Below are 22,225 nucleotides of genomic sequence, written 5' to 3'. Positions count from 1 at the left end.
GAAATTAGGGCATACTGACAGAACATGCTTACGTGTTTGCTGATTTGGGACCATAATAAATAAGTGTCTGCTTTGTTAAAATAAATATTTTTGAATGCTTTGTACTGTAATGGACCTCTGTGCTCTGAAAAATTAAGGTTATTTAGGGGTGAATATCAGATTCTTTTGAAACCCCCTGATTTATTTCTTCAAATGATGGAGCCTCAGGTGATCAAAGTTAGAAACCATAAGAAGCCTAAATCTGATCTCACTCTGTTCTAAATCAAGACTAATGCCTAATCCTGTGAGATGGTAATGTGGAAGGGTAGGTACCATCGAAAGGACATCTCTACTGGTTTGATTAAGCTTCCCCACCGCTCCTTTTGGCAAAGGAAAGATGCATAAATAGGAGGGTGGGGGATATTGTAACGGAAGGAGCAGTTTGAAAGTGACTAGTTAACATATTTCAGATAGATTTGGAACTCTCCTCATTTCAGCAATGAAAATTTCTTGTTAATAGAAATGTTTATAACGTGGTCAGTGGTACTGTGTGTGTCTGTCTGTCCGTCCCTCAACCTAACTGGAATGCGCTACTGGTACTGGACTGTTATAGTCAAAATTTGATAGGTCAGATTTAGCAAAGCTAGTGCAAAATTACACCTCTGTGTGCCAGCGAAGTGTCTTAGAGCCATAGTCATAAAGTTTACCGCCAGAAGGGATCACCAGTGCCCAAGACTCTATTTTCCTCTGAGGAGAGCAGGGAACGTTTCTGCTGTTACCCTCCATGGGTTTCAGGCAAGTAAGGTGGCTTTAATTCCTGCTTGGGCTTTATATGTTCACTGAATCATAATCAAATGATGTATATCTTTGAATCCTTGACTGGTATTCTGAATGCCTGATATCCCTTATTTTAAATTACCTCAGACACCATTCTTTCCAACTACATACACAGCAGTTATGATTCAAGGTGAAACATGTTCGTCACCAGAATTAGATATTTATTACTAGGGAAAAATACCTTTTCTCTCCCATGCATATCAGCAGTGTATGCTAGCATATATTTTGCAATATCTGTTTTACTAGGACAGTTTCTCACTTTTACGCATTTGAGAATTGAATTAGCTTTTGGTGCTGCTTCACTGGGTTCACAGAACATTTCTCTGCAATCATTTAACACGCTATTAAATTCTGGAGTATGTTGTCTGTACATCTGATATTTGATACTGAGCGATGTTTATGTCATTACTAAGCATTTTAGTCAGCAGCAATAATGTTAGTAATGTGTAACAAGGTTCTGTTAACAATGAACTCAAAAAGAGTTAGAGAAAACTCAGTGTGAAGCTGGCAATGGAAAGAATAGATTACTTTCACAGTCATCATATTCCAGGATAGATACTGGATTCAGTTCAGTTGAATCTGCTCCTTCTGTGTCCTCAATATCTTTATTATTTTCTTCCATTTATTCAAAACTATGGAAAATTTGATCCATTAAAACAATTTTTGAACAGTTTGTTTCCAAGACTACAAGACAGAAAGTTCTTTGGGGATTGTGATCACCTCCTTTTTAAACATTATGTGAAGTCTACACCTGGATTATAAAAACTAAAAAAGGACACCTAGGGTAATATGATATTACCAAATCATTACCTAATCATCTTAATATGCAGGGCCTCATTCAACTTGCCCACTAGTGCAAAGGTGGAGTTAATTTCCCTACAAACTGACAACTTTAGAGTTACACCAGTCTGAGACCCCTGCAAGTGCGCGAAGAATCAGAGCCAGAGCATCGTGAGTAAACTTAGCAGAGAAATGACATTTTCATTAGCAATTTATGGGGTGTGAAATTTCCACCATGATGAAAACTATTCATGGACAATGCAGGGTGGTCTCTCTCCATAAATATCAACATGGCAAATTAATGGTGAAGTTTGTGTTAGACTAAGAGTGCTGTACTTATACAGGACTTGGGTAGAGCAGTAAGGAGTTAAGGCAACTTTACATGACATTTGCAGCTCCCCATTTCTGGGGCTGGAGAGGAACTGATTCCGCTGCCAGCACAAGTAAAAGCAGCCTCGGGTCTGCTCTAATTTATTCACAATTTCTGATTGTCCCAAGGGCTTCTCGTCAGCTAGAAATAACTGGAGCATAAAGACATTTCATCTAACATCACCTGTTCGGAGGGCTTCGCAGGTTCTGACACTTGGAGATTCCACCTATGCAATGGGAATTCCCAGCCTGTCAGATCTTCTCCAGGTTTCCCACCCCTTTCCGCTGGAATAGTGCAAATTTCATCCAATCACAACCCAGAAATCTGAATAGTTATTCCATACTTCTCACAGAAATTGTCTGCACTAACATATTTCTTCCAGTTTCCCACCTCTGCACAACTAACCACTGCAGCTCCTCCAGTGATACCACAATGAGGAGGACGCTGGTGTAGAGTGGCCATCAGTGTCCATTGGCATTTTAACTGTCATGTTGTATAGATCTGCTGTGATCTTCCGTCAACTTCAATAGTCTTTGGATCTTTCCCCTACATGGCTCAGTGGTTTAAACTCCAACAGCCAGTCTAAATAGCACTCTAACTGCAGGTAAGGAATGGGAAGAAAAGGCTAGTCTGTACCCAGCCTAAATAAGAACAGAATCTCCCCCACCCTTCCAAAAAATTTTTATCTACATCTGCTAGAAATAAAGGTGGAACATATGCAGCAGCATAAGTAGACATTTATGTCTAAATGTGTTTCTTTAATTAGACACAGGCATGAAGTGGAAGCCAGGTCTGGAAATGGAGAGATGAGAGAGACAAAATTCATACTGCTATAAACCATATATGCCACAACATTTTTTTCTTTAGATTCCCCACTGTTGCACTTCCTGTGACTCAGCCCTGACCATGAAACAACAATGCGGGTATTACTCTACCAATGACTGTGGTATTTCAGTCTCCTTGTAGCTCAGGCCTGTTCTGAACAGGATTACATGACACACTGGGCTAAAAGGCTAGCAGTCGGTCTATGTTTATGCCAGTAGCTTACACTGGTATGAGCACCAGTGGATGAATTTAAACTGGTGGCAGTGTGAGAATGGGAAACTCAAAGGAAACAGGTAGTATAGATGATATCCTATTGTCAGTAAAGACCATGCTGTTGATGGGTTTTTTCCTGAGTAGTAATTGACTGAAATCCTCTTACTAAATTGTTTATTGGTTTTTGTTGTTTAATTTCTTTCTGAAAGACGCATCCCAGATAATTCTACCATGAATGCTCAAGTAGCTTGGATTCTGGACATTAAATGCAACATGGGCTTCACTATTAATTAGCAACGTGGATGTTTATGGGGAGAGGTTAAACTGCATTGTTGATGAATAATTCACCATGGTGGAAATTTCACACCTAGTAAATCACTAATGAAAATGTCATTTCCCTGCTGAACTTACCTGAGATGCTATTAATCTTGCCTTTCCCATTGGAGACAGAATTACTGTCAGTTTTGCAACAAAGAGAGGAATGGATTTTTAATTAGCATCCCCACTACTGTAGATTAAAGATTATTAAAAAATGATGGTTCATAGGTCCACTTCACAGACCCTGATCGGATTCATTGCCCATCAGCCAAGCTCTGGTATCTAGCATTATAAACAAGATTCACTTTTCATTAACCCTTACACCATTGCCTTTTTGTGGACTACCAACCAAACGGATGCTTTGAGGGGCTGTAATGAGTACTGGTATCCAAGGAGAGAAAAGCAGCGATATGGGTAGAAGTAAACTTGAAAGCATGAGGTATCAGAGTCAGAGAGTGAAACTGGTTGTTTTCTAGTTGTATTAATAAGGGTCACTACTCACAGGTGCCAACCTCCTTGCGTTTGGTCTCCCCAAAATGTCCCTGAATCAGATCAGCTAACCCCTTGATGACGTTGCTATAAAGGCAATTACTGGAAGATAGATTATGGTGTCCTGAAAGATCATACATTTATTTTACCTGACTGATGGTCTGTATCCTCACTTTTTTCATAATATAATTTATAATGTTGCCAACATACATGCAACCGGCCACCTCTAGCTTACATGATGATAGGATGATGTTGAGAAAAATAGTATCCCACCTCACTGGGTATATCAGTGCAAAATTAACTCATTGGCTGGAGGAAGAATGCATATTATAAATACCACAAAACATTAGAATATGATTTGTGACAGGGTTGGGCCAGATGGCTATAGGAGAGTAATAGAAGGCAGATATATTAGCCCCAGGCTAAGGAGGTCCCTTTTCCATGGGTAAGGTAACAGGGAAGGTTCCAGAACAATCAGGAACCTTCTGGAGACAATTAAGACAGGCTGATTAGAACACCTGCAGCCAATCAAGAAGCTGCTAGAATCAATTAAGGAAGGCTAATCAGGGCACCTGGGTTATAAAAAGGAGCTCACTTCAGTTTATGGTGTGCGTGTGAGGAGCTGGGAGCAAGAGGCACTAGGAGCTGAGAGTGAGAACGCGGACTTGGAGGACTGAGGTGTACAAGCATTATCAGACACCAGGAGGAAGGTCCTATGGTGAGGATAAAGAAGGTGTTGGGAGGAGGCCATGGGGAAGTAGCCCAGGGAGATGTAGCTGTCGCACAGCTGTTCCAGGAGGCACTCTAGACAGCTGCATTCCACAGGGCCCTCCCTGGGCTGGAACCCAGAGTAGAGGGCGAGCCCAGGTTCCCCCCAAATCCTCCCAACTCCTGGTCAGACACAGGAGGAGTTGACCTGGACTGTGGGTTCAGAAAAATGGCCAAGCTGAGGGCTGCTGTGAAGCTCCAAGGTGAGCAAATCCGCCAATAAGCACAAGACCCACCAAGAGCAGGAACTTTGTCACAGATTGTTGTAAAAGATAACAGATCCACAGCAGTAGCTATAATGTATAGCACACAAAATGGGGTAAAATACACCCTCCATAAAGTCATATTCTGTAGTTGATGGTTCTGAGTTTATCTGTTTGAAATCGTATGTAAATACAGAGGCTTACAGTTAATCAATTATATGGGACTTGACAAACTCTGTGAAGCCTTTGAATTTACATAGCTCAGGCTCCAATTCTCAGGCTGTAGGGATGCACTCGTAAGTAAATGCTTCTCAACCAGTTAGTAACTGCCTGAAACATAGCAGCAACTCTATTGTAAACTGTTTCAGAGTAACAGCCGTGTTAGTCTGTATTCGCAAAAAGAAAAGGAGGACTTGTGGCACCTTAGAGACTAACCAATTTATTAGAGCATAAGCTTTCGTGAGCTACAGCTCACTTCTTCAGATGCATATCGTGGAAACTGCAGCAGGCTTTATATATACACAGAGAATATGAAACAATACCTATTCCCACCCCACTGTCCTGCTGGTAATAGCTTATCTAAAGTGATTTCCAGCACAAATCCAGGTTTTCTCACCCTCCACCCCCCCACACAAATTCACTCTCCTGCTGGTGATAGCCCATCCAAAGTGATAACTCTTTACACAATGTGCATGACAATTAAGCTGGGCTATTTCCTGCATAAATCCAGGTTCTCACATCCCCCCCACCCCCATACACACACAAACTCACTCTCCTGCTGGTAATAGCTCATCCAAACTGACCACTCTTCAAGTTAAAATCCAAGTTAAACCAGAACATCTGGGGGGGGGGGGGGTAGGAATAGGTATTGTTTCATATTCTCTGTGTATATATAAAGCCTGCTGCAGTTTCCACGATATGCATCTGAAGAAGTGAGCTGTAGCTCACGAAAGCTTATGCTCTAATAAATTGGTTAGTCTCTAAGGTGCCACAAGTCCTCCTTTTCTTTTTGCGAATACAGACTAACACGGCTGTTACTCTGAAACCTGTCATTATGCAAGGCACTGCATTTAGCCGTATGGAGTGGAAATCTATCAACTGCATGAAAAAACTTGTACAGATACAGACAGACATCATCTTCCTTTCCAAATGCAAACAGATGGACATCGTACCAAAAGGACTGAAGGTAAAAAATCCATTACAATCTACATACCACACAGACTATGCTGACAGCTTATGCCACACGCTCTCAAAGAAACTGCGGAATCACCTGATCAACATCCTCTACAGCAAACAGGGAAAGATTAAGAATGAGCTCTCAAAAATGGATACTCTCATAAAAAACCAACCTTCCACACAAACTTCCTCGTGGCTGGATTTTACTAAAACTAGACAAGCCATTTACAACGCACACTTTGTTTCTCTACAAAAGAAAAAGGACACTAAACTTTCTAAACTACTACATGCTACAAGGGGCCACAGCAATGGTTCCCTCAACCCACCTAGCAATATTGTTAACCTATCCAACTATACTCTCAGCCCAGCAGAAGGAGCTGTTCTATCTCGAGGCCTCTCCTTCTGCCCCTCCACCCCCACGAACATGATACAGTTCTGTGGTGACCTAGAATCCTATTTTCGACGTCTCCGACTCAAGGAATATTTCCAAAATACCTCTGAACAGCATACTAATCCACAGAGGTCTCCCAACCAACACTACAGAAAGAGGGATTCTAGGTGGACTCCTCCTGAAAGTCGAAACAGCAGACTGGACTTCTACATAGAGTGCTTCCGCCGACGTGCACGGGCTGAAATTGTGGAAAAGCAGCATCACTTGCCCCATAACCTCAGCCATGCGGAACGCAATGCCATCCACAGCCTCAGAAACAACTCTGACATCATAATCAAAAAGGCTGACAAAGGAGGTGCTGTTGTCGTCATGAATAGGTCGGAATATGAACAAGAGGCTGCTCGGCAGCTCTCCAACACGAGTTTCTACAAGCCATTACCCTCTGATCCCACTGAGAGTTACCAAAAGCAACTACAGCATTTGCTCAAGAAACTTCCTGAAAAAGCACAAGATCAAATCCGCACAGACACACCCCTGGAACCCCGACCTGGGATATTCTATCTACTACCCAAGATCCATAAACCTGGAAATCCTGGGCGCCCCATCATCTCAGGCATTGGCACCCTGACAGCAGGATTGTCTGGCTATGTAGACTCCCTCCTCAGGCCCTACGCTACCAGCACTCCCAGCTACCTTCGAGACACCACTGACTTCCTGAGGAAACTACAATCCATCGGTGATCTTCCTGATAACACCATCCTGGCCACTATGGATGTAGAAGCCCTCTACACCAACATCCCACACAAAAATGGACTACAAGCCGTCAAGAACACTATCCCCGATAATGTCACGGCTAACCTGGTGGCTGAACTTTGTGACTTTGTCCTTACCCATAACTACTTCACATTTGGGGACAATGTATACCTTCAGATCAGCGGCACTGCTATGGGTACCCGCATGGCCCCACAGTATGCCAACATTTTTATGGCTGATTTAGAACAACGCTTCCTCAGCTCTCGTCCCCTAAAGCCCCTACTCTACTTGCGCTATATTGATGACATCTTCATCATCTGGACCCATGGAAAAGAAGCCCTTGAGGAATTCCACCATGATTTCAACAATTTCCATCCCACCACCAACCTCAGCCTGGTCCAGTCCACACAAGAGATCCACTTCCTGGACACTACAGTGCTAATAAACAATGGTCACATAAACACCACCCTATACCGGAAACCTACTGACCGCTATTCCTACCTGCATGCCTCCAGCTTTCACCCTGACCACACCACACGATCCATCGTCTACAGCCAAGCTCTGCGATACAACCGCATTTGCTCCAACCCCTCAGACAGAGACAAACACCTACAAGATCTCTGTCAAGCTTTCTTACAACTACAATACCCACCTGCAGAAGTAAAGAAACAGATTGATAGAGCCAGAAGAGTTCCCAGAAGTTACCTACTACAGGACAGGCCTAACAAAGAAAATAACAGAACGCCACTAGCCGTCACCTTCAGCCCCCAACTAAAACCCCTCCAACGCATTATTAAGGATCTACAACCTATCCTAAAGGATGACCCAACACTCTCACAAATCTTGGGAGACAGGCCAGTCCTTGCCTACAGACAGCCCCGCAACCTGAAGCAAATACTCACCAACAACCACATACCACACAACAGAACCACTAACCCAGGAACTTATCCTTGCAACAAAGCCCGTTGCCAACTGTGCCCACATATCTATTCAGGGGACACCATCACAGGGCCTAATAACATCAGCCACACTATCAGAGGCTCGTTCACCTGCACATCCACCAATGTGATATATGCCATCATGTGCCAGCAATGCCCCTCTGCCATGTACATTGGTCAAACTGGACAGTCTCTACGCAAAAGAATAAATGGACACAAATCAGATGTCAAGAATTATAACATTCATAAACCAGTCGGAGAACACTTCAATCTCTCTGGTCACGCGATCACAGACATGAAGGTCGCTATCTTAAAACAAAAAAACTTCAAATCCAGACTCCAGCGAGAAACTGCTGAATTGGAATTCATTTGCAAATTGGATACTATTAATTTAGGCTTAAATAGAGACTTGGAGTGGCTAAGTCATTATGCAAGGTAGCCTGTTTCCTCTTGTTTTTTCCTACCCCCCCCCCCCCCCAGATGTTCTGGTTTAACTTGGATTTTAACTTGAAGAGTGGTCAGTTTGGATGAGCTATTACCAGCAGGAGAGTGAGTTTGTGTGTGTATGGGGGTGGGGGGGATGTGAGAACCTGGATTTATGCAGGAAATAGCCCAGCTTAATTGTCATGCACATTGTGTAAAGAGTTATCACTTTGGATGGGCTATCACCAGCAGGAGAGTGAATTTGTGTGGGGGGGTGGAGGGTGAGAAAACCTGGATTTGTGCTGGAAATCACTTTAGATAAGCTATTACCAGCAGGACAGTGGGGTGGGAATAGGTATTGTTTCATATTCTCTGTGTATATATAAAGCCTGCTGCAGTTTCCACGATATGCATCTGAAGAAGTGAGCTGTAGCTCACGAAAGCTTATGCTCTAATAAATTGGTTAGTCTCTAAGGTGCCACAAGTCCTCCTTTTCTTATTGTAAACTGTGCTGATTTGGACTATTATGAACGAGTAATGTAGGCTGTATTTCCCCCCAATTGCAAGCCTTTCAATAGGCTGAAACGTCAGAATTTGGATCTGAATTTCAAACACTTCAAAGTTCAGGGATGTCCCAATTTGTTTTGATTCGGCCCATTATAGAGATCAGGGCCTTTTGCAAAATTTAAGTTTTGGTTGGGGGCTTATCTTTTATACTCAGCTTTCATACATCATTGCATTGTCAGTGCAGGGAAAGTAACCTAGACAAACTATAGGCTAAATCTTGAGGCCCTTTATTCAGTTTTCACTCAGTACTTGGGCAAAACTCCCCTTAACTCCAGTAGGAGATACAAGTGATCAACACCTCTAAAAATGAAAGACCACTGTAGCAGGGGGTGGACTAGATGACCTCCTGAGGTCTCTTCCAACCCTAATCTTCTATGATATAAGTGCCTTAATACAGCCTTACTCCAAATCCCTCAGACAAATTCCTGCTGATTTCAATTGACTTCAGTGGGCTTTAGATTGCCCCCAAATTCCTAACTTTAAGCACCCATGTTTGAAAATGTTGTCCTTGGTGACTAGCAATTCCTTCATGCTGCAGCCTACAATTTTGTGACTTGTCAAACAACCAGTTTTCCACCCAGACAGGGTGGGAAGAGGTTACATTGCCAACTGTGATGTTACTCGCTGCCTCAAGGTCACTTCTCCCTCAGGGAAACCTTCTCTGCAGCAACCAACTGTCATTCACATCAGGTTTACTGGCCTCCAGCAGAAAGACAGGGGTAATGTTCTCTTTGAAAGGGGGAAGCTGGCACCTTTTCATAAAACAAATTGACCACCAATGGTCTCTTTGGGCTTTCTTTTAACAAACTCGATTTTTAAAAGCGTATTAGCCTCAGAGGAAATACACTGAAAAGCAAAAGCAGATGAATCGCTGATGCCTGATGAAAAGAGTGGGTGAGCTAGGACGCTAACCCTACAGTTCAATACACCGTACCTCTCCAGAGCACATATGAATTCTGCCTTCTCTCAGCCCACATGCTGGTTGTGTGTCACTCTCCTGGGAGGAACCCATCTCTCATTCAGTGTCTGGGGAAGCCATGACCAAAATGTCTTGGCAGATTTTGAGACCACACAAAGGGTCAACCATAGATACATATGAGAGAGAGAGAGAATTTATTTAAACTGCATTCCTATCTAATTACACCGTTTCTTAGGAATAGGCACCTAGTATATTTTTGGATGCTAGAGAAATAAGATACAGGTTCGCAAAAAGAAAAGCAGTACTTGTGGCACCTTAGAGACTAACCAATTTATTTGAGCATGAGCTTTCGTGAGCTACAGCTCACTTCATTGGATGCATACCGTGGAAACTGCAGCAGATATTATATACACACAGAGATCATGAAACAATACCTCCTCCCACCCCACTGTCCTGCTGGTAATAGCTTATCTAAAGTGATCATCAAGTTGGGCCATTTCCAGCACAAAATACAGGTTCCAGTCCTAATTTATACCTATTTTGGTCATTAACAAAGTTCCATTCTGATCTCTCTTCGTAGCCTTGTATTTCTGTTAGTTCCTAGGAACAGTTCTTTTTTAATAACTGTCCTCTTCCATGGTGACTGCCATCTGCATTTTAAAGATACGACACTCAGACATTAAGGGGTTTTCTGAACTCGGCTTTTTTGCCAAAAACCTCCCTCCACTGCTACTAGCTGTCCAGCTCTACCAGTGTTAGCAGTTGGGAGCACTAATGTGAGAACTGCTCCAGGTGACTGTCTTTCTTTTAAGAACTGTTGTTTACCTCTACTCAGATCAGGTTTATACAACAGTGCTAACAATCTCATAGACCACTGGTCTGCACCCGTGTTTCCACTAGTGCAAACACTGGCAGAGTTGAACAGCTGGCAAGAACGGTTGGATATTTTTGGCAAAAGAACCTGCTTGTAAGTCAGGCCGGAGTAGAACTGGTTTAGCTAAATGTGGAAATATAGGCCTTCTTAACATACAGATACGGCATTTAATTTTATTGTTGTATGTGATACATGTGGTACTCCTGGGGGAATTCTGCATCATTGCGCCTGTGCAGAATTCATGTTCCCCACAGATTTCTTTGCTTCCCTGCAGAAAAATGACTTCTGATGGGGAACCTGAACAAACAGTCATGCACCCCTCCCTTGCAGGATAGGCAGGTTGGTTCGGGCAACCAGTAGAGATGTAAGTCATGGGGTAGGCTGGGCAGCTGTGCATGTGAGAGAGAGACACTCTGTCCTGCTCGCTTGCTACTGCAACACACTTGGCATGGAGAGGCAGAGCTTTGGGGTGTTTATGAGGAGGTAGGTGTGGGGCAGGATCTGTCCCCTGAGGTAGAGCAGAATATAGCAGCCTGCCTGCTTGGTGAATTGTTCCCATTTTCTTTGTGAATTCCCCCAGGAGTATAAAATAGGTGTAAAAGTTTTAAGGGTCCTTTACACTGCTAGAGTGGTTTAAAGGACCATATGGCCTTATAAATGCTTATGGTGATTAGAACTGGTCTAAATTTTTGGACTGAAAAAGTTTCCTATCAAAATATGCTCCATGAACTGTTTGCTACTAACCTTTCTAGAGATGATCAGTAGCCAATATAAACTGTGAATTTGATTCACCAGCCTTCGTTGCCTCTGATATAACACTGACCATATTGGTGCATATATTTGTTGACTAATAACTAGAAATAAAGTGTCAAACCTAGCTACATTACTATTAGACATGGGGGTTTGGGTATTTCCTCCATTGCTTCCCACTCCCATTTTCCATCCATTCTATTGTAGTTTTAATAAATTACCTAAATAATTGAAACTGCATGATTATATTGTATTATTTTGACAAATATGCAGAATTTTGAAGAATTTTAAAATATTGTGCACAGAACTTTTAATTTTTTGGTGCCGAATTTTTGATTTTTTGCTGCAGAATTCCCCCAGGAGTAATGTGGGGTGGTATTGAAACTGTTAAAAATTGCAGGCTGTCATTTTAATTTGTAAGTGGTTTCCTCATCCTTGCAGGCTAATGGGTTCTATAGGGAGGCATGCAATCAGAGGGGCCCTCTGTCCCCCCTGCTGGCAGGCAGCACGGGAGCTCTGGGACCGAGGGAGAGGCCCACGGCAGCCCTGCAAGCCCCAACTTGCTCCCCACCCCCACCCCCACCCCCCACCTCTCTCCTCTCCAGGTCCCTGCTGCGTGGCCTTTTGGAGCTGCTGCACAGCTATTTATAGCCTGCTGTGGGGCAGCGCAGCTTAGAGGGAGCTTAGGGAGATGCACTTAAGGTCGATAGGAGCCGCCACTGGCTTGCGGGCCTTGCAATGAAGAACACTGTGCTATATGTGGGCCTGGCAGACCAGTTCTTCAATGGGAAGGAAGGACTCTGTTTTGAAAAGTTATTTATATTCTAAGAAATCACTCTAGTTACTGAACAGGATATTTCCAATATAAACCAGATCTTGAAATAAACCCCATAGCCAGAATCAATGAAGAGCTACAGGTAAAAAGTTATTAACTTGTAAACTATACTCTACCCTGGAGATTCCTGCATGATTGTCTCGTCTAGCGGAATCTCCCAATCTCTTCTGGGGAGTTAGGAGATTGATGTATTGTTAAATAAGGGAGTCAATCTTAACACTGAGTGTACGCAGCCTGCTCCATGAAGGGGCATCTTTGACAAGGCAGGACAAGAATGAGCCTGGTGAACAAAGTGGTAATAGAAGCATACAGGCCCATAAGACATTTTGAGGAGAATCTTTCCTGGGAAGAACTAGCTTATTCTAGGTGTACCTTTAAAAATACTGTGGGTCAGGCAATGTGGTCACTGAGGGAGAAGAATGGGTCTCAGGGAAGCTGTTTGGGATTCATAGAGAAGACTGTGCTGCTGGTACCAGTTTTAGGGCCTGAGGCTGGAGTTCTATCAGTAGGATGGGCTGGAACTCCTTTCCTCTCCTCTCAGTGGTCAGACTGGCTCCCCGCCCCCATAACTTCAGCCAATGTCTTGCACTCTGTCTTGCTCTCTTGATATTGAGGGAGCAAGGTACTGGCTGAAATTATGGGGAGCCAGTGTGACCACTGAGTGGCTAAGACTATAGTTATGTGGTTTCTCTGAAGTCTTTTAAAGAAACCCCATTACTTGTCTTAGCCTGGGGCAAGTCATGCTGGGAAATATGGGGAATGTATAAGCCCCGCCCTCTCCTCAGATGGAGAGACACCTGGTGGGAGACAGGTTGTGCTGATGGTCTCACCTGGAAGATTTGGGGCAGGTGCAAATACTTTATTTGTGTTTTGTAAGCCTTTGTTTTGTAATGAATATTGCCTGATGTCTGAACAGGGCCCAGTCTGTTTGGGCAGGCTTAAATAAATACCCCAGGCAGGGGAATGTATCCAAGAACATCCTTTTTTGTTGTTGTTTGGTCTGGCCTGCCATGTGGGGAAATGTCACACTTCATATCCCACGTGTGCCACTTACTTCCTCATAATCCTACTGCTGTTAGGAGAAGAAAAAAAACGATATGATTTATTAGGAGGTGATGAAAAATGGTGAAGAGGTTTAATTATTATAAATCTTCACTGTTGTTTACACGGATGGCCTAAATGGAGCTCTGAGGTTGGGGTGGATTGGTGTACATTTCAGGGGGTTGTAGTCTCTAAAAAGTTCTGGCATAAATTCATTAAGACTCATGTCCCTTTGTGACTATTGATGTTTTTTTATGTAAAGAAGAAAAGAAGCACACCCACGTGCACAGAGCTGTAGGAAGTTTTTCATTATCAGAGGTGACACATATAGTGTCATATTCCCAAAACTTTGAGGTTATTTGAATCCAGGATTTTAGCAGGGCCCATTGGATCAGCTTTAAAATTAAAGGTGTAGTTTACCTCTCAAGTTTTAGATAGCCTAATAAAATCAGCCAAAGGAACAGGAGCAAAGAAGGAGACTGAAATCACTAAGCAGTGTTCAAATGAGGTCTCTGTATTAGGGTCTTGGTCAGAATTGTGCAGGAGAAAAGGGGAATGATGGTGAGTCAGGACTTGATCTTTGGAGGCATTGAGAGACAGGGAAAGGGTAACCATGGACCAAACCCTTTCCAGTCTCTTTTCTAGCTTATTGAAGAGTTTGAGGGAGGAGAGAAGGGCAGCATAGATTGGAGAAAAAAAAAGTGCTCTCTTAGAATGCAGTGTTTTTCTTCATGAATATCAAAGATACCAAAAGAAAACGGGCAGGGAAGCAAAGACTGGACTGACCCTCTCCACCTCCAATAAAAAATAAGCAAATAATTTTTTAAAAATCATTCTTTTATCTCAGAGACTGAGGAAGAAATAAATGTGAGAGGGGAGGATGGAGAGACAAAAGCAGCTTTCTGTAAGTAAGGGCTGATCAAGGTTTTACAAAGTTTAGGGGGTCTCTGAACATGGATATACTTTTCTAATTGCAGGTAAGTTGGGTATTTTAATATTACTCCTTCAGAGTCTGATCCAATTCCAATTGAAATCAATGCGAAGGTTCCCTATGACCTCGGTGAGAGTTGTATCAGACCCTTGAGGAGGAATGAGAGGATCTAAGAGGTCAATGAGATAGCATGTGTGCAAATGTAGCCCATTATTAAATAATGGAGTAAGGCTGTTACTACTAGGGCTGTCAAGCGATTAAAAAATTAATCATGATTAATTGTGTGATTAATTGCACTGCTAATAATAATACCCTCTATTTAAAATTTTTTGATGTTTTCTACATTTTCAAATATATTGATTTCAATGACAGCACAGAATACAAAGTGTATAGTCCTCACTTTATATTTATTTTTTATTAAAAATATTTGCACTGTAAAAAAACAAAAGAAATAGTATTTTTCAGTTCACCTAATACAAGTACTGTGGTGCAATCTCTTTATCATGAAAGTTGAACTTACAAATGTGGAATTATGAACAAAAAATAACTGAATTCAAAAATAAAACAATGTAAAACTTTAAAGCCTACAAATCCACTCAGTCCTATTTCTTGTTCAGCCAATCGCTCAGACAAACAAGTTTGTTTACATTTGCAGGAGATAATGCTGCTGCTTCTTGTTCACAATGTCACCTGAAAGTGAGAATAGGCGTTCGCATGGCACTGTTATAGGTAGCATGGCAAGATATTTACATGCCAGATGCGCTAAAGAGTCATATGTCCCTTCATGCTTCAACCACTATTCCAGAGGAGATATGTCCATGCTGATGATGGGTTCAGCTCAATAACCATCCAAAGCAGTGTGGACTGACATGTTCATTTTCATCATCTGAGTCAGATGCCACCAGCAGAAGGTTGATTTTCTTTTTTGGTGGCTTGTGTTCTGTAGTTTCCACATCGGAGTGTTGCTCTTTTAAGATTTCTGAAAGCATGCTCCACACCTCGTCCCTCTCAGATTTTGGAAGGCACTTCAGATTCGTAAACTTTGGGTCGAGTGCTGTAACTATCTTTGGAAATCTCACATTGGTACCTTCTTTGCGTTTTGTCAAATCTGCAGCGAAAGTGTTCTTAAAACAAGCATGTGCTGAGTCATCATCCAGGACTACTATAACATGAAATATATGGCAGAATGCAAATAAAACAGAGCTGGAGACATACAATTCTCCCCCAAGGAGTTCAGTCACAAATTTAATTAACGCATTATTTTTTAACGAATGTCATCAGCATGGAAGTATGTCCTCTAGAATGGTGGCTGAAGCATGAAGGGACATACTAATGTTTTGCATATCTGGCACGTAAATACCTTGCAATGCCAGCTACAAAAGTCCCATGCGAACCCCTGTTCTCACTTTATGGTGACATTGTAAATAAAAGAAGTGGGCAACATTATCTCCCGTAAATGTAAACAAACTTGTTTATCTTAGTGATTGGCTGAACAAGCAGTAGGACTGAGTGGACTTGTAGGCTCTAAAGTTTTACACTGTTTTGTTTTTGAGTGCAGTTATATAACAAAGTCTATATTTGTAAATTGCACTTCCACGACAAAGAGATTGCACTACATTACTTGTACAAGGTGAATGGAAAAATACTATTTATCTTGTTTATCATTTTTACAGTGCAAATATTTATAATCAAAAATAATATAAAGTGAGCACTGTACACTTTGTATTCTGTGTTGTAATTGAAATCAATATATTTGAAAATGTAAAAAACATCCAAAATATTTAATAAATTTTCAATTGGTATTCTATTGTGTAACAGTGCGATTAAAAGTGTGCTTAATCACAATTAATTATTTTAATCGCGATTAATATTTTTGAGTTACTAGTACATATAGTGTCATTGAGACCCATAATGACTGTCTTCTAATGGCAACCACTAAATTCTTCTCCCACTGACATGGAAAACAAAAATTAAGGAAGAAAGGATTAAAAATAAACGACCCATTTGCCATGTCTGATAGAAAAGAGAAGAAGGAGACATAGGCCCAGTTTTACAAAAATATATAGGTGCCTAGAGTTGCAGGTAGACAGCTAGGGGATTTCCAGAAGCACTGAACTCCCAATGAAAGTCGATGTGAGCTAGGCACCTAACTCAGGTGCTTTTGAAAACCCCAGTAGGCACCTGTCTGCATCTTTAGGTACCTAAATATCTTTGTGTATCTGGCCCTTGCAGATTGAGAGAGAGCATCATTTCAGAAGTGTTCTTTGTTAGAAGGGGATTTGGCAAAAAAACAAAGAAAAACCAAGGGACAAATCAACCTGCACAGTTGTTCCAAACATGCCCAGAAAGGATCAATCTGATCTTTTTCCCCAGTTCAGCAGCCTTGCCATTCAGTTCTGCAAAATGCTGCAATGCCAAAGGCTGTAGGAAACCTCCCTTATTTGTCTCCAGTTGTGCAAAGAAATGTTGTGAATCCAAGAGAGGATCAAGGTTTGCTCTGGCTCTAACATTGAGCGTATGGTAAGGGAGTTAGTGATTGTGTGTGTGTGTACACTGTTAATGAATGAACCCTATAAAAACATGTCTGCTGCTGGCTAGCAAAATCAAACTCCTGTAAACTTAGATATGTCTAGCTACATACAGTGATCTGTGTGGAGAACAATCACAATTCAGGTGCTGTGCATAGGCTGATTGGATCCATTAGAGAAAAATCCCAAGTGTGTGTGGGTTTTTTTTCCTCACTGCCATCTTTATTTTGTTCCTGCTGTTTTTCCTTATTCCTATTTGCCCCCAATTTTCCTTCCATCTCTGCTTATTATTACTGCGGTTATGTTCCCTACAGGCAGAAGAGTCTGGTGCAGTCCTTAAAACAATCTCTCTCAAAGTGAGTTTTCAGTTTCCATAAGCTCCCCTGAGATAAGGCACACAGGCCCCCCTGAGAAAATCAAGATCATAGTAAATCTCTTTTCAGTGGCTCTTCTAGACTTCTTCTAGTGCAATTTAATGTTACACATCCAATTACAGGGTGATTATTGCACATTAGAAAATACAGCAGTCTTGTCCAATTCAATCTGATCCTGTCTTAAAAGAGAAAGCATTAATTATGAAACAAGGCATTTATATATTAGTAATTGACCAGGCAAGAGTTTACATTTATTCCCCCATAAGAAAATTGAAACTATAAATTCAGACAGCTGTTTCAAAAGACATATATTTTATTCATCATCATTAAACATGACTGTTCAGAAATCCCTATTTGACAGGCAAGGTGGTTTTATTACCCAAATATTGTATCTTACATACTTCATTTGCAGTTAAATGAGGGCCTGATCCACTGCCCATTGAAGTCAGTGGGAGCATTTCCATTGACTTTGCTAGGCATTAGCTCAGGCCCTTACTGAGCAGCTGACAAAGCAAACCATTTTCTTGATGCTAATAAGAAACTGCTTTTAATGGTATTTTTAACTTTCCTATACTTGAGGAACAAGTTTAGTTTATGGCGATAAAATCTCATTTGGGGCATGATTGTGAGCCTGCCTGTGCACCTGCACAGATGCCTAAGTCACTCCATACATCTCTGCCTGAGCTATCCATAGTATGGATCTCAGTGCAGCTGACAGAGCAGCCTCTGCAGTGCTGCCATTGCCCCTTCGTCCTAGGTCTGGGGCAAAGGCTGGGCAGACCTTGACTCCACACCCCCACCCAAAATGAGCCACCAGCTCGGGCAGCTAGGCTGGTGCGGAGGCAGAAGTCATGTGCACCAGGTATAGGGCTGCCTCCCACCTGGAGCAAGAGAGAGAACCCGGAACCGCACTGACACGCTCTGGCTTGTGGCACAAAGCCCTTTGTAAGTAGGTGTGAACAAAAATGGGGTGGTCCTTGGAAAAATGAAAGCTGATATTCAGCCACCTCTCACAGAACCAGGGAGCGGGGAGGAAGTAGTCAATGTTAGCAGAAAACTTCTCATTCTCACAAAGAAAGGTGGGGATACAGAATAAAACTGTTCTCTGTGAGCTCATATAGACCTCTGTCTTGAAGAGGGAGGGAGAGAGAGAAGGAGACAAGAGTGTATGGTGATCCCACAGACTGAGAGGAGCTTCAATGAAGGAAGCTGACCTCTGCCAAACTCTCCTGATTTGTCTCTGCAATAATGAGAAATCATTTCAGTTCAAGTGACTCATCCCAACCCTTTACTCATCAAGGGGATAGACTCATTTCTCTTTTCCCATTGTGAATTGAAGGCTTGCAAAAATCAAGATCCCAGAGGGCAATAACGGAGAACCTGTCCCTCTGCACTGATTCTGTACATCTTTGGGGTTAGCAATGTCTTCTTACCTCATAATACATTCACTATCATTCAGTTCAAAGGACTCAGGTCTGATTTTGGATACACAACAATGATTTAAAGAAAAGGAGTACTTGTGGCACCTTAGAGACTAACCAATTTATTAGAGCATAAGCTTTCGTGAGCTACAGCTCACTTCATTGGATGCATATCGTGGAAACTGCAGCAGGCTTTATATATACACAGAGAATATGAAACAATACCTACTCCCACCCCACTGTCCTGCTGGTAATAGCTTATCTAAAGTGATCATCAGGTGGGCCATTTCCAGCACAAATCCAGGTTTTCTCACCCTCCACCCCCCCACACAAATTCACTCTCCTGCTGGTGATAGCCCATCCAAAGTGACAACTCTTTACACAATGTGCATGACAATCAAGTTGGGCTATTTCCTGCACAAATCCAGGTTTTCTCACATCCCCCCCACCCCCATACACACACAAACTCACTCTCCTGCTGGTAATAGCTCATCCAAACTGACCACTCTTCAAGTTTAAATCCAAGTTAAACCAGAACATCTGGGGGGGGGGGGTAGGAAAAAACAAGAGGAAACAGGCTACCTTGCATAATGACTTAGCCACTCCCAGTCTCTATTTAAGCCTAAATTAATAGTATCCAATTTGCAAATGAATTCCAATTCAGCAGTTTCTCGCTGGAGTCTGGATTTGAAGTTTTTTTGTTTTAAGATAGCGACCTTCATGTCTGTGATTGCGTGACCAGAGAGATTGAAGTGTTCTCCGACTGGTTTATGAATGTTATAATTCTTGACATCTGATTTGTGTCCATTTATTCTTTTACGTAGAGACTGTCCAGTTTGACCAATGTACATGGCAGAGGGGCATTGCTGGCACATGATGGCATATATCACATTGGTGGATGTGCAGGTGAACGAGCCTCTGATAGTGTGGCTGATGTTATTAGGCCCTGTGATGGTGTCCCCTGAATAGATATGTGGGCACAATTGGCAACGGGCTTTGTTGCAAGGATAAGTTCCTGGGTTAGTGGTTCTGTTGTGTGGTCCTGATAACACCATCCTGGCCACTATGGATGTAGAAGCCCTCTACACCAACATTACACACAAAGATGGACTTCAAGCCGTCAAGAACACTATCCCCGATACTGTCACGGCTAACCTGGTAGCTGAACTTTGTGACTTTGTCCTTACCCATAACTACTTCACATTTGGGGACAATGTATACCTTCAGATCAGCGGCACTGCTATGGGTACCCGCATGGCCCCACAGTATGCCAACATTTTTATGGCTGATTTAGAACAACGCTTCCTCAGCTCTCGTCCCCTAAAGCCCCTACTCTACTTGCGCTATATTGATGACATCTTCATCATCTGGACCCATGGAAAAGAAGCCCTTGAGGAATTCCACCATGATTTCAACAATTTCCATCCCACCACCAACCTCAGCCTGGTCCAGTCCACACAAGAGATCCACTTCCTGGACACTACAGTGCTAATAAACAATGGTCACATAAACACCACCCTATACCGGAAACCTACTGACCGCTATTCCTACCTGCATGCCTCCAGCTTTCACCCTGACCACACCACACGATCCATCGTCTACAGCCGAGCTCTGCGATACAACCGCATTTGCTCCAACCCCTCAGACAGAGACAAACACCTACAAGATCTCTGTCAAGCTTTCTTACAACTACAATACCCACCTGCAGAAGTAAAGAAACAGATTGATAGAGCCAGAAGAGTTCCCAGAAGTTACCTACTACAGGACAGGCCTAACAAAGAAAATAACAGAACGCCGCTAGCCGTCACCTTCAGCCCCCAACTAAAACCCCTCCAACGCATTATTAAGGATCTACAACCTATCCTAAAGGATGACCCAACACTCTCACAAATCTTGGGAGACAGGCCAGTCCTTGCCTACAGACAGCCCCGCAACCTGAAGCAAATACTCACCAACAACCACATACCACACAACAGAACCACTAACCCAGGAACTTATCCTTGCAACAAAGCCCGTTGCCAATTGTGCCCACATATCTATTCAGGGGACACCATCACAGGGCCTAATAACATCAGCCACACTATCAGAGGCTCGTTCACCTGCACATCCACCAATGTGATATATGCCATCATGTGCCAGCAATGCCCCTCTGCCATGTACATTGGTCAAACTGGACAGTCTCTACGCAAAAGAATAAATGGACACAAATCAGATGTCAAGAATTATAACATTCATAAACCAGTCGGAGAACACTTCAATCTCTCTGGTCACGCGATTACAGACATGAAGGTCGCTATCTTAAAACAAAAAAACTTCAAATCCAGACTCCAGCGAGAAACTGCTGAATTGGAATTCATTTGCAAATTGGATACTATTAATTTAGGCTTAAATAGAGACTGGGAGTGGCTAAGTCATTATGCAAGGTAGCCTGTTTCCTCTTGTTTTTTCCTACCCCCCCCCCCCCCAGATGTTCTGGTTTAACTTGGATTTAAACTTGAAGAGTGGTCAGTTTGGATGAGCTATTACCAGCAGGAGAGTGAGTTTGTGTGTGTATGGGGGTGGGGGGGATGTTAGAAAACCATGGATTTGTGCAGGAAATAGCCCAACTTGATTGTCATGCACATTGTGTAAAGAGTTGTCACTTTGGATGGGCTATCACCAGCAGGAGAGTGAATTTGTGGGGGGGGGTGGAGGGTGAGAAAACCTGGATTTGTGCTGGAAATGGCCCACCTGATGATCACTTTAGATAAGCTGTTACCAGCAGGACAGTGGGGTGGGAGTAGGTATTGTTTCATATTCTCTGTGTATATATAAAGCCTGCTGCAGTTTCCACGATATGCATCTGAGGAAGTGAGCTGTAGCTCACGAAAGCTTATGCTCTAATAAATTGGTTAGTCTCTAAGGTGCCACAAGTACTCCTTTTCTTTTTGCGAATACAGACTAACACGGCTGTTACTCTGAAACCTAACAATGATTTACTTACTGTATCAGGGCTCTCAGCTCCTGGACTCCTCAATGTGGCAAAAGAAGATGTTCGCGATCTGAGATCTTCAACCAGGGCAGAACTACAGGCTATTTAATGCTCAATACCTTCATGGGCGGGGTGTACCTACCCCAATAGACCAGCCCCGAGAGGGTTAACTCTGCTTTGCAGGCTGAGGAAGCAGGGTCCCCTGCTGGGCATTCTCAGCCAGGAGGCAGCATATAAAAGGTAGCAGCCCAGCTCAGCCTGGGTAGGTTGTTGGAGGGGAAGTACACAGGCTGTGAGCTCTCTCTAGGGAGTTGCTGCAGGTCCCAACTGTGGGACCATGGCTCACAGCGTTCCAGACAGACTCCAGGATGCCTGATGAGCCCCGAGAAGGGATCGCATCAGTGGGAGCCTGGCCATTTGAGGACCCCAGAGGAACAGGGGAGCTTTGATGAGAGAGAAGGGGCAAGGAGCAGTCCAGGGGACTTAAGCTTTTTGCCGGTGAGTGAACCAGGGAACCAGTCAGTGGGTTCAGGGAGGATCCCTGCTGACTT

The sequence above is a fragment of the Lepidochelys kempii genome, chromosome 10, assembly GCF_965140285.1.
Source record: "Lepidochelys kempii isolate rLepKem1 chromosome 10, rLepKem1.hap1, whole genome shotgun sequence".
Classification (NCBI taxonomy): domain Eukaryota; kingdom Metazoa; phylum Chordata; order Testudines; family Cheloniidae; genus Lepidochelys; species Lepidochelys kempii.
The sequence above is the reverse complement of the archived record's forward strand: the minus strand, read 5'-3'. Positions refer to the sequence as shown.